Source organism: Sebastes fasciatus, chromosome 4 (assembly GCF_043250625.1).
Source record: "Sebastes fasciatus isolate fSebFas1 chromosome 4, fSebFas1.pri, whole genome shotgun sequence".
In the NCBI taxonomy this organism is placed as follows: Eukaryota; Metazoa; Chordata; class Actinopteri; order Perciformes; family Sebastidae; genus Sebastes; species Sebastes fasciatus.
The window spans coordinates 14919998-14931533 of NC_133798.1; positions in this window are offsets into that span (position 1 = coordinate 14919998).

An 11536-nucleotide genomic window follows, 5' to 3' on the forward strand; every position below is an offset into this window, starting at 1 on the left:
GCACCATTTCCATTTGGATTAAGCTACAAAAAAGCAGCGCAAATCATGTGTTTATTAGTCTGTATTGTTTACGAAGCTGCCGCTACACGTGGCGGTTTGTTTACATGCCGCCCGGTGCCATCGATCAATGTCGTCACGAGTGGCATTTGCTGTGGAAACCACGCCCACTGTGCCCTATGATAGAGTGGGAGCAGTGGGTTTGCTCTGGAAACTCCACTGAATCACAACATACAAATTTGTCTAGCCACTGAAATTAAGGACTGAGCTATGAATTCTTTATTTACTTGAAGTGATCGTCATTTAATGTTTTCCTTCACTTTGTGATAGAGAGCGATGATCAAGGCATCGCTACTGTAGATCGCAAAATATAATTACTCCATTTTCACAACAAACAGTCTCTCTATACGACACTAGAAACAACTTGCCGGTCTCCACATGGTATTTTCATCGCTCTCTACATGGAGTTATATTTTCGAGGAGGTGTACTACATCAGCTCCAGCAGCACTTCACACGTAGCCTCTGCGACGCCCCGACAGAGATGCATAAATCCGGCTTTACACTCATCCGGTGGTGCTCTCCCAGCAGCGGGCCCAGGCTGCGGTAAGATGCTCGAAATAGAATGGGGAAAGAAAAGAAACAAGGAGAAGAGGAGTAAGACGAGGAGGAGGAGAAGGCAAACACACAGTTACAGATGCATTTACCAGCCCAAAGTAGCTCTCTGATATAGAAACCCGCCATCAGGAACAAAGCACCATCAAAAATTATCAGCCAACCGTAGCAGGTGGCTAAATTTGGACATGCGTGCGGCGGACACCGACACATTGAGAACCATCTTCTCGGAGACGTCAGCTGGCGGAGCAGTGAACATCATGAATATTAATCCTCATAATCCCGCTACCGGCCTCACAAAAGCACTCGCTGTTAAGTTAAGTGACGAGAATGACGTGAAAATTGATATATAGTCAATTCTCGGCTGTTTCTAATGTGGTGATAGAAATATGAGGAGGGTGGAAGAGCCACTGAAATAGCTTTAAGTGTGTTGAGCTCTGTTCCATGACTAAAGCAGTGACCTTACGCCTGAATCCTGTGTAAAATCTGTCTGACATCATCACTCACCGAGGCTTTTCCATCTCACAATCTGAGCACTGTTTTATTTGGAGAGTGTGATAGTCTCGCACTCTATTTTACGTCCACACACTAACCCTTTTATACCGTAAATGTGCAATCACACAAACATGTGCACGCTTGCCGCACGCTCACACACAGTAAGTGTTCTCAGACAGGGCGAGTGAGTGATATTCCTTGTGTGGTTGAAGGGTGGAGTGGGAAACAGTGGACCAAACCTGGTTTAAAGTTAGAATCGTGTTGCCATATGAAAATGATCTCATTTTCTAAATTGAGGGAAACCCTGATGGATACTTTGGAACACAATACAGTGGCACAGGGCACCCCAAACATCTCTGTCATGCGTGATAATAATCTCATAACACTGAGTGATATGATTTTTTACAAAGACTTGGCAAAGAGGGATGCCACATGATGTCAGCTTATGACTCCATCGTGGCTCCTTTTTGGTGCCGGCAAGTCCCTAATCACATGACATTGATAGATCTAAGCAGGGCTCCTATCACAACACATACATCTTACTGTATGTACTGTAGACGTCTCCTGGCAGTTTTTACTCAAACTATTTGATGAAGGAAGGAACATCTCCGTAATGGCTGTCATGGAATAAACCAAGAGTAATCAAGCAGATTACTTGGCTCTATATTGTCTTGGCCTTGCCAGCGGTGCGGCTTTTGTGCTGGTAAATATTTGCTGTGAGTTGAGTAGCATGGCATCGGCACATCACAGGGACATTTTGTGTTTCCCAAACATTAGGCTGGTGACGTCAGGAGGCCTTAATGATGTTTAACAAGCCCACCCAGTCCAGCATCACCCCATAAACAACCCTTATATACCCTTAGTCCCCTGTTCAGCTACTTCGGAGTACAATAGCACCCAACTCCCAGTTAACCTGGCCGTCCTCCACGTTGTTTTAAGGTAACAAAATCACTCGGCTCTGCGCAAACCTTTCGTAACCTCATTTTGACGTTGCCACCTTTGCCAGGTTGCAGGCAAGGGGGCTGTTCAGCGTTGGCCTATATACTGTAGGACATGGCTCAGCTGTTTTGATGTGGGGAAACCCTGTTTGATAATTGCGAAAAGAAGAAAAACGACTGACTGGAAAACCCATAACATCACCACTCCGAAAGTGAGAAAAAGAGAAAGTGGACACACCTTCGACAAAGAGTCGAACCGAAGAGGAGGAGGAGGATGGAAAAGTGACAGTAAAAAGTCATCATTTGTGACTGATTAGCAACCGTTTCCAATTAAAACAGCAGAGGACAGGAAAACCAGAGGGAGGGAGGAACGGGGTCAGTGGGGTTCATTTCCATCCGGCAAGCCTCAAACACACACACACACACAAACAAGAACTCGCATGGAGCAGAGTTTTCCAGCAGGAGCCCAATTTGTGTTTGGGCTCACTTACACTATTATATTGGTCCAGTATGATCTCAGCTCAGACTGAGGCTAAACGTCTGTGTCTGTCTGTTTGTAGGTGGGATTTGGGGTTTCTGTGTGCGAGCGAGTGAACGTGCCCGCATTTATGTGCATGTGTGCATGCATGCATGCAAAATGTGCATGTGTGATATCCCACTTTGCATGTGCGGCGGCGGCGGGCATGCATATATGTGAGCGTGTGTGTGTGCGTGGGGCTGCCAGTGTGTCTGACAGGAGAGCAGAGGTCATGCTAAGGTTGGGATGAAGTCAGAATGTAATTATGCTTCAATGAACCAAAGGGGAAGTAATAAAGACCAGCTGCATGTTGTGTGACTCTTAAAGTTCCACTTAAAGCAAGCTGCACATTCTCTCTGCTCTCCCGCGCGGTGCTGAGAAGGGGAATACGCGGTATGTTAATGCTCCTGCCTCGAAAAAGGGATACAAGGAGAGTTTAGAAAAATACACACATGCACGCACACACACACGTGCACACACACACAGAGACATTATTAAAAAGCACAGCGTCAGCAACAAATAAAGAGATAATAAAAATGGGCAAAATATTTCCTCTCACATTCTAATGGGGCGGGGTTGCCAAGGTGACCTGGCGTGCAGCCAGGGACGGAGATGGTCACTGAGTGCATATATGGGAGGAAAAGGGGGTAGGAAGGGAGGGCGACACACCAGGTGGTTTCACTCGGGTGATCCAGTCTCGACTGTCAAAAAAAAAAGAGGGGAAGGGAAAGAAAAAACATCAACTGGCCCGTCAAAAACAAGAGGGAAAAAAGGGAGAACTTTATCTTCCCCTGAATGAGCCTCCCTCTTTTCTCTCTCCCTCCTGTGAGTTTTCCCTCTCTTTTCTCTCCCTCACTGTTTCATTTATATCCTAAATCTTTCTCATTCTCTTTCCTTCCTTTTCTTATTTTTCTCTCTCTCTCATCATCCTCTCCCCATCTGTCTCACTCAGACATGTTTTCCACGGCCTGCCATCCATAGATACCGTATCCACCAACAGTAGCCCGCCAGTGCCGAGCGGAGAGCCCCTGGGGAAGGTGGAGAGCAGGGGGAGGGCCTCCGGGGAAGGCCTGCTGGGTACGGGGTGATACGGGTGAGTTGGTGGGGAGGTCATAAGCCCTCCTACCTGATAACCACAGCGGCTCTATCTGGAGACGCATGGAAGGAGAAACACACTGGCCCATGTCCAGTATGACAATAGAGACAGAGACAAAAAAATATATATATATATTTATAAAATAAAATTGCTATATTAACCTGATTTATTATATACAGTATATATATATACATATATATATATATGTATATATATATATATATATACACACATATATATATACACACATATATACAGTATATACAGTATATACATATATATATATAAATGTATATATATATATATATATATATATATATACATATATATATTAAATCAGGTTAATATAGCAATCTTCTTTTTACTCAGAGGTTTTCGATATAAACATAAAAAGAGCAAAAAATCGAAGAAATAAGATAAAATAAAATAAATAATATATATAAAAATGTGCCATTATATCCTGCAAGCATGTCTTGTGACATTGATTACATGTGAAGGGAAAACATTGTATTTCCAGTGTTTATCTGCTATTAAAATGCTGTAAATCACTTGCATTTGCATTTTAAAAAAAAACTTCATATGGTTGTAAGATATGGAGGTTTTGATTAAATCAAAGAAAAGTCAATAGCTCTAAGCACACTTGTATCTATTGTTCACAATTGTTGTTTCAAGTTTCATGTTCTTTGTATAATTTACATGTATTTATGTGTGAACTCTGTAGCTTCTACTGAGTTCACACACATGCTTACATTGTTTTGTAGGATCTTCTGGTAATGCGTGGCTTATGGAGTCCCATGAAAGTATTTACGAGTTATTGGGAACTTATATAAAGGAGAGAGAGGTACAGCTTGGCTCTTACAGCTCATTGCTGGGAAGAAGAAAAAAAACTAAATTCCATGAGCTTCCCGGGAAAAACAAGCAGGACTTTATCAGGGAAAGTACAAGTCACTGGGTCCTGATGTGGCAACTGGAGGCTGCTGTCAGAAGGGAGCTACGTTAACAGATACTCAGCAGTCACCAGTCATCCCCGAAACATGTGGTTCCTGTAAAAACAACCCCCCCACCCCCATGAACCCCTGCCACTATCCAGTCACACTGCCCAATCGTCAGGGAGCGAGAGATGTGTTTTTTCCTGAGGGTGTCCCCCATGGGTATGATGTATGCGTGAGTGAGCGTGTGTGTTTGAGTGTGTGCACGAGCGAGACAGGGTCTGTTCATTATTTTGGTGTCAAGGTCACACCACAACACTGCAACTGGTATTGATTTAGATGAGACTCAGTCAGTGAGTTTCTCGGACAAGGTTTTGTGCCAGTCTTGTCCAACTTAGCAAATAAATGGAAAAGTCTAAACATTTACATTATGGTTTTGATTTTTTTCAGGCATTTTTCCTTTTGTTCTCGATCCTTTACTGAAAGACGGGGATTGACTGGAAATGAGGAGGGATAGCATGCAACAAAAAGGTCCTACGTGGGACTCTCAGCCAACAGACCCACCAGGATGATAACTCAATAAACATTTTCATTTTTGTCTTTTAGCTGATGCTCTAATAAAGCAGGGATCAGAACAATATAACTTTATCCTTTTCACTGAAAGTATTACAAGCAACAAGAAAGTAATTTAACAACATTTACCACTGTTCTGAAGGTATTACCAATCCTCAGAAACTCCTCTAATCATCTAGATCAAAAATCTGCTCCTTGATGAAAAGATCTTTAACCAGTTTCCCAAGTTGCAACTCCCAAGTCCGAGAAGACAAATCTCCTTCATTGTTTTGTGTTGCACACAAAAATTAAAGCCTTAATTTGTATGAAAATATAAGGTGATAGAAAATAATATAAATACAGTCAAATATGACTGATTTTGACATCTTTCGACATATGGACAAGGTCACGTCGTCCCAAGAAGAACAAGAGCATCAGTTGTTTCAGCAAGTGCCCCAACAACACACTCTTATGTTCAAGTGACAAAGTCCTCTAGCAGCCGTAATAATGATGACGGAAGCAAAGGAGGAAGTCAGGTGACATTGTTTTAGAACGACTAAGGTTGCGTCTGAAATTCCATACTAACATGTTATTTAGTACACTAAAACAGTATGTGAGATATTATAGTATGTCCAAAACCTTAGTATGAAACCAATAGTAGGCGAACTGCATACTATTTCCGGTACATTTATTACCGTATGCAACACTGGACACTACAGGCAGCATAAATATTCCACAATGCAATACGCCAAGTCACAACTTGGGAAATGGTACAGATGTGGTACAGATTCATCCAGATGGTTAGAGTCTTTGATTGATTCTGGAAATACCTTCAGAACAAGGATCACCTGGTATTTATTTTTCAGAAAACCAGACACTTAGTTAGTGTGTGACTCGAATATAATGATAATAAACAAGAGGCAAAAACTGGAGCTCAGTTTTACCACATTGTCTGGAGAAAAGATGTATCAAATGTAATTGTGCTCCTGTACAGTAGGCTTAGTACATGTTTTGACAATTTAATTTATATATTTATATGTAACAGAGGTTTTATTTTGAAATCAGGGTCCAACATGGTTACAAATAACAAATGCACTTTTCACAAACCTGAGAATCGCATTATGTATTATCATATATTCATTGTGCCTGAGTTAAGTGTTTTCAGTGTGAAACTCTGTTTTTAATCTATATTTTAATGAGATCACTTACTGGACAAACTGTAAAATGACCTGGGGAAATGTAATCTGGATGTAGGCAAAAGTCAATGGACTGGTATTGGTATTTTCAGCTGCAGAGATGAGGTTTCAGTTCCTGCTGGAGGATTGGGTGTGACTCTGTACTCCTCAATACATTTTGAAGGTCATTCCAAATATTTGGGAATCAGGAAGGAGAGTTTGTCAAGGCCGGAGGAAGGTGACCAGGTCGCTGCCAGGAAGTGGAAGCTAAGTGCTCAATAGTAGCAACATGAACTCAGCAAGTCTTATATCCGTGATTTCCCATTCAACCTATGACCCTGCTCTGAACAGGGAACACAGAAGCATGCCAGAAAGTCACAAAAATAAATTTCATACTTGGCAGTGATGTTTCATTTCACAGCTGCCACTTATGTAAGTACGTGACAATCCAGAGCCATGAACTAATAAACACATCCTTTTGGAAAACTCAACACTTCTCCTCACAATAGATCCATATTCTTTAAAAAAAAAAAATCTGGATTGCCAATCAACAGACTGGAGCAAAAAAACACAGACTAAAAAAAAAACTGGACAAAAACACATCCTGTCTCATATTTAAACCTAAATGACCCGGCAGCTGATAAAAGTACATCCCGAATAACAGGGAGGATGGTGTCAGGGTTGGCATCCTGGAGAGCATGCCCAGCGAGGGAGAGGGGGAGAACGGACGCAGCTGGGCCCAAAGGTGGGCCTCTAACCCCTGGGCCACACTTTACCAAAGAGATGTCTGCAAAGAGGAAATCCTCTTTAATAGCCACGGGAAATCAGACCATCTGAGAAAAAAAAAATGAGTACAAGCCTGCATGCAAGAAGAGCTCTCTCAGACTGACAATGGTACTGCGGCAAAAAGCAAAAGCTTCCTCATTCATTTCAATGAGACCACTGTATTTGCATATCTGGGGTGCCGCTTGCAGAGGGAGAGATACTGCTCTCTGTGTGCTTTGTCAGCAGGTCAATGTAAGATCATCAAGTAATGTCTTGCATCAGTAAACCAGAAACATCCAAGTGCATATATAACGGGGAAAATACCTTGTAGTGTCTACGTTGTGCTATTTTTTTATTCAACTCACAAGCACTGAGATAGAGGACAAAATTACTGCTGCTGTGACAACTTTCTAGAGTTGTTCAATTCTGAACAGAGTATAAGCAATTGTGTGGTGTCGTTCATAATGCTTAAAGCATACTGCATATTTCATATCCTCTACCTGTACCCTGTAGCAACACGCCCACAACAATGCCGCCCCTCGCATTGTGTCGCCATGGCGCTATTGTTGGTCTAAAATGCACCCTAAAGGCCTATACAGTACACTCTCTAAAAAGTGCTACTTGGGCAGTCTGAAAGTTGAGAATATTGCCTGGAAGGAGGTTCCCTCCAATAACCGACAATCCAACAGTCAAGCCCGCCATCTGCAGTGACTTATTATTCCACAAGGCATGCTGCTGCAGGTTGTTTTACTTTACCAAGATCCAAAACCAAATCAGGTCAATATACAGCAACATACAGAGTAATGCAAGGATGGAATTCGCTTCCAAATCATATTACACAACAAAATGATATATATGGTTTTAAAAAAACACTAAAAGAGCATTACTTTAGTAATTAATAAGTATTCTTTGGTGTGTAAGGGTATTATGGGCATTCCATGTTAAATGATGATATTTCTCTAGATATGGATATAGATTTATAGATATTAGATCATGATAGATCCAGTCGGAGCCTTTCTGATTTTTCTTTGTGATTGTGTTATTTAAACTGTGTCAGTTGCTATTGTTTCATTTACAGTAGACGTGCATTACGATGTGTTATGTTAGTGTATAATGAGTATTGTGAATGTGTACTTTTGTATTGTCACCATGTAAACTATGTGGACCCCAGGAAGAATAGCTGCTGCTATGCAAAAGCTAATGGGGATCTAAATAAATGAACAAACAAACAAACAAACAAAACTGTCCAGATGAGCATAGGTGTGATATGCCCTATTTCTTCCACTATCTCTATTGCTGAACATCACCAATTGCCTCTGTGTTGGTAGGGATGGAGAGGAGGTCCATTTTCAGAGAAGACACAGGAGGAGTGCATCAGAAATCAAGTTCAGAAATGCGCCCATAGGCGAACACTCCACGTTTTGAAATCACGTTGGCAGATCTGGAAATGTACAACTTGATTTTTTTTTTCAGTTAGGTGAACCAGTGGGCAGCCTCAAGGTCTGAGAAGTAAAGCCAATGTGGAAGTGACCTAAACTTGCATTCTTTCTAACAGCCAGCAGGGGGCGACTCCTCTAGTTGCAAAAAGAAGTCTGATTGTATAGAAGTGTGTGAGAAAATTACCCTACTTCTCACTTGATTTATTACCTCAGTAAACAATCGCTAGTTTCAAGTCTTCTTCAATACATCATGATGTTCATTTAGTAAATTATGGTCCCATTTAGAGTCAAATAGACCATAAAGCAGGGGATGATTTAGAGCGTGGCTACCTTGTGAGTGACAGGTCGCTACCACGGCATTGTCTGGTCTGGGTGTTGTCCGTGTTTTTGTCTTAAAACTTTAACCTTTTCACAGTGTGTTTTCAGTTTCAGCATTCGATTGTGCATAGCTCCAGCGTTTCATGTCACTTGTGGTTGAAAAAAAACAAGTTGACGACGGCCAAAATGCCAAACTCGAGGCTTCAGAATGTCAGTCCACAAACCAATGGGTGACGTTGTGGTGACTACGTCCACTTCTTATATAAAGTCAAAAACGTGAACAATGCATTGTCCAAGCTTCTCCTAAGAGAGAGAACAGCTGGGAGAGAAACACACACAGGATCCCGGTGATGAAACGCTTAAGAACACACCAAGGCAGGACTGATGGAGAGTTGGACAGTCAGCCAGGTAATTACAGTAAGAATCCGCAGACGCACAACATCTGTAGACGGCAACTGAGGACTAATCCTTATAGAACTTTTACCCAGATGCTCGTATCCACATAATTGATGCTCTCCTTATCCACACACTATCCATTTGCTCTATATCACGCAAACACATTCACTCTCATACACAAATGTATTAAAACATACACAAAGGCTAATAATCCCACTCCTCTCGCCACATTAATCAAGGATACCCCGCGTGTAAGACATGGGGCCATTAAGAAAATCAGGGCCAAAAAACGGATTTAACATATGAAGCATGTGCCAAATGTTTTCATCAACCTCTCAATTCAATGCAGCCTTGCAGCTGAAATGTGTTAAATGCGTTAGCTGAAATGTATTGCATACATTAAGAATGCTCTCTGTATAAATTTGTTAGTATTTTACTTGATAAATGGAAGCCCGTTGTACGCTACAGCCGAGTTAAGATGAGGACACGGAGTGACCGAAGCCCAAAACCAAACACCACAACCCCAAAGAGTCCCCCAACTCCACTATAAACCCTGTCAAAGATCTGTTTGAGGAGTTGTGTGTGTATACGTGTGTGTCCCACCCCACATTTTGGAAAGTTCTGCCAAACACAGATCCATGTAAGGTCATTAGCCCACCTCGGACGTCTCTGCTTTGTGTCTTAATGGCAACTTCCCAAACACTCAGCTCCTCTCTGCCAGGGCTTCCCACAACTCACACGAACACACACTGCCTCATGTAGACACACACGCACACACGCGCACACACACACACACACACACACACATACAAACAGAATACAACCTGGCTGCCATAGTGTAGGAGTCCTGGAGGAGCCCAGACATCAGTCTATAAATAGTGGTTGGTCTGATTGTGTGGTGCCCTGGGCGAGAAGTTATTTAAACTGACTTTATCTACTTGTTGTCATTAGTTCCTCTACTGTAGCCAAAAATGGCCTAGATTATTGTCCTCTATAGCTGCCCTATTTTTGCATTAATATGGAATCAAATTACTATGTGCTTTTTTTTACCCTCTTTCAGATGGAGATGGACACAGGTCTGACTTTCACATGGGTTCCTCAATAGGAGTTGCCAACTTCAAGAACAACAAATGTATGTAACCATTGCTTAGTACAAATATTAGCGATGGGAATTAATTTAACAGTATTGATGATTAAACATAATTTAATGCCAGACAAAGTTAGCGACTAGCTTGCACATAAAGTCAACCATCTACTAGCCAAAGACCTTGAAGTTCACAAGAGTTGGTGAAGACCAAACTAGAGCAAAAAGGGACAGTGAATACTCGAGGATTTGTCACTTGAAAGATGACTCCAATGGGATGATAATGTTGCTCCGTGTGTATAGATGTTTAAGTAGGAAACTATTTGCTAATACGTTACACAGAACTATCTTAAAGGGCTATAAAACTGTATGTCAAGTTAAATGTAAGCCTAATCTGGAGGTCTTCCAACATCTAGTGTAGTGCTGGCCAAACAATTAATAAACAATTATTTTCCTCTGGTACTTTTACGAGTTCCATATATACTGGGTCTGTACTGGTACGTACTGTAGGCCTACTTCCTCCAGGAAATAGCCATATGCTCCCACGCTGACAAAAAGCTCTCACCTTCTCCTGCCTACTCGGTTTTTATGTTACCAAACTAACTACAAGCTATTAAAATGGAAGTATTACAACCTTGTACTGTTACAAACTCAGTCCGTATCGTGCGGGTGGTGACTGACCCCTCGGGGCTTACCACAGCTGTTGGCAGTCGCTGCGGAGACCGTTCAGTACAAACTCTGCTTGACTCCGAACTGTCCTTACGCTAAAGAATGACGTAGAGACCAATGAGAGCTTTGAGGCCAGATTGGTTCATGTAGCGTTACCAGAGCCACAGTAGACTCAGTGCTTGTTAGCCTACGGATACTATTCCTGGCTGCCTGCTGACTTTGTTGACACTCGCTGCTGCAGTTTGGTTGAGATTTGGATAACTTTTAGTGCCTCTTAATGTAGATATTTGTTTTGTGTTTTCCAGGCCATTTCATGATAAAAAAAAACGAGTAAGAAGATTTTTGTTTTTTTGCTGTAAAAATAGTACATGCGTAGCATTTACACAATTATAACAGTAAGTTAAGCAAAATACTTCTAGATTTCATGTTATCAAATTTATGTAGCTAAATATTTTGAGAGTATAATGAAGCATATTGCTTTTCTTGCACTCGAAACCCGCATATCATGTTAGTGTACCCTGCACTCTTGTGGCCTGAAGCAACATAACACTGA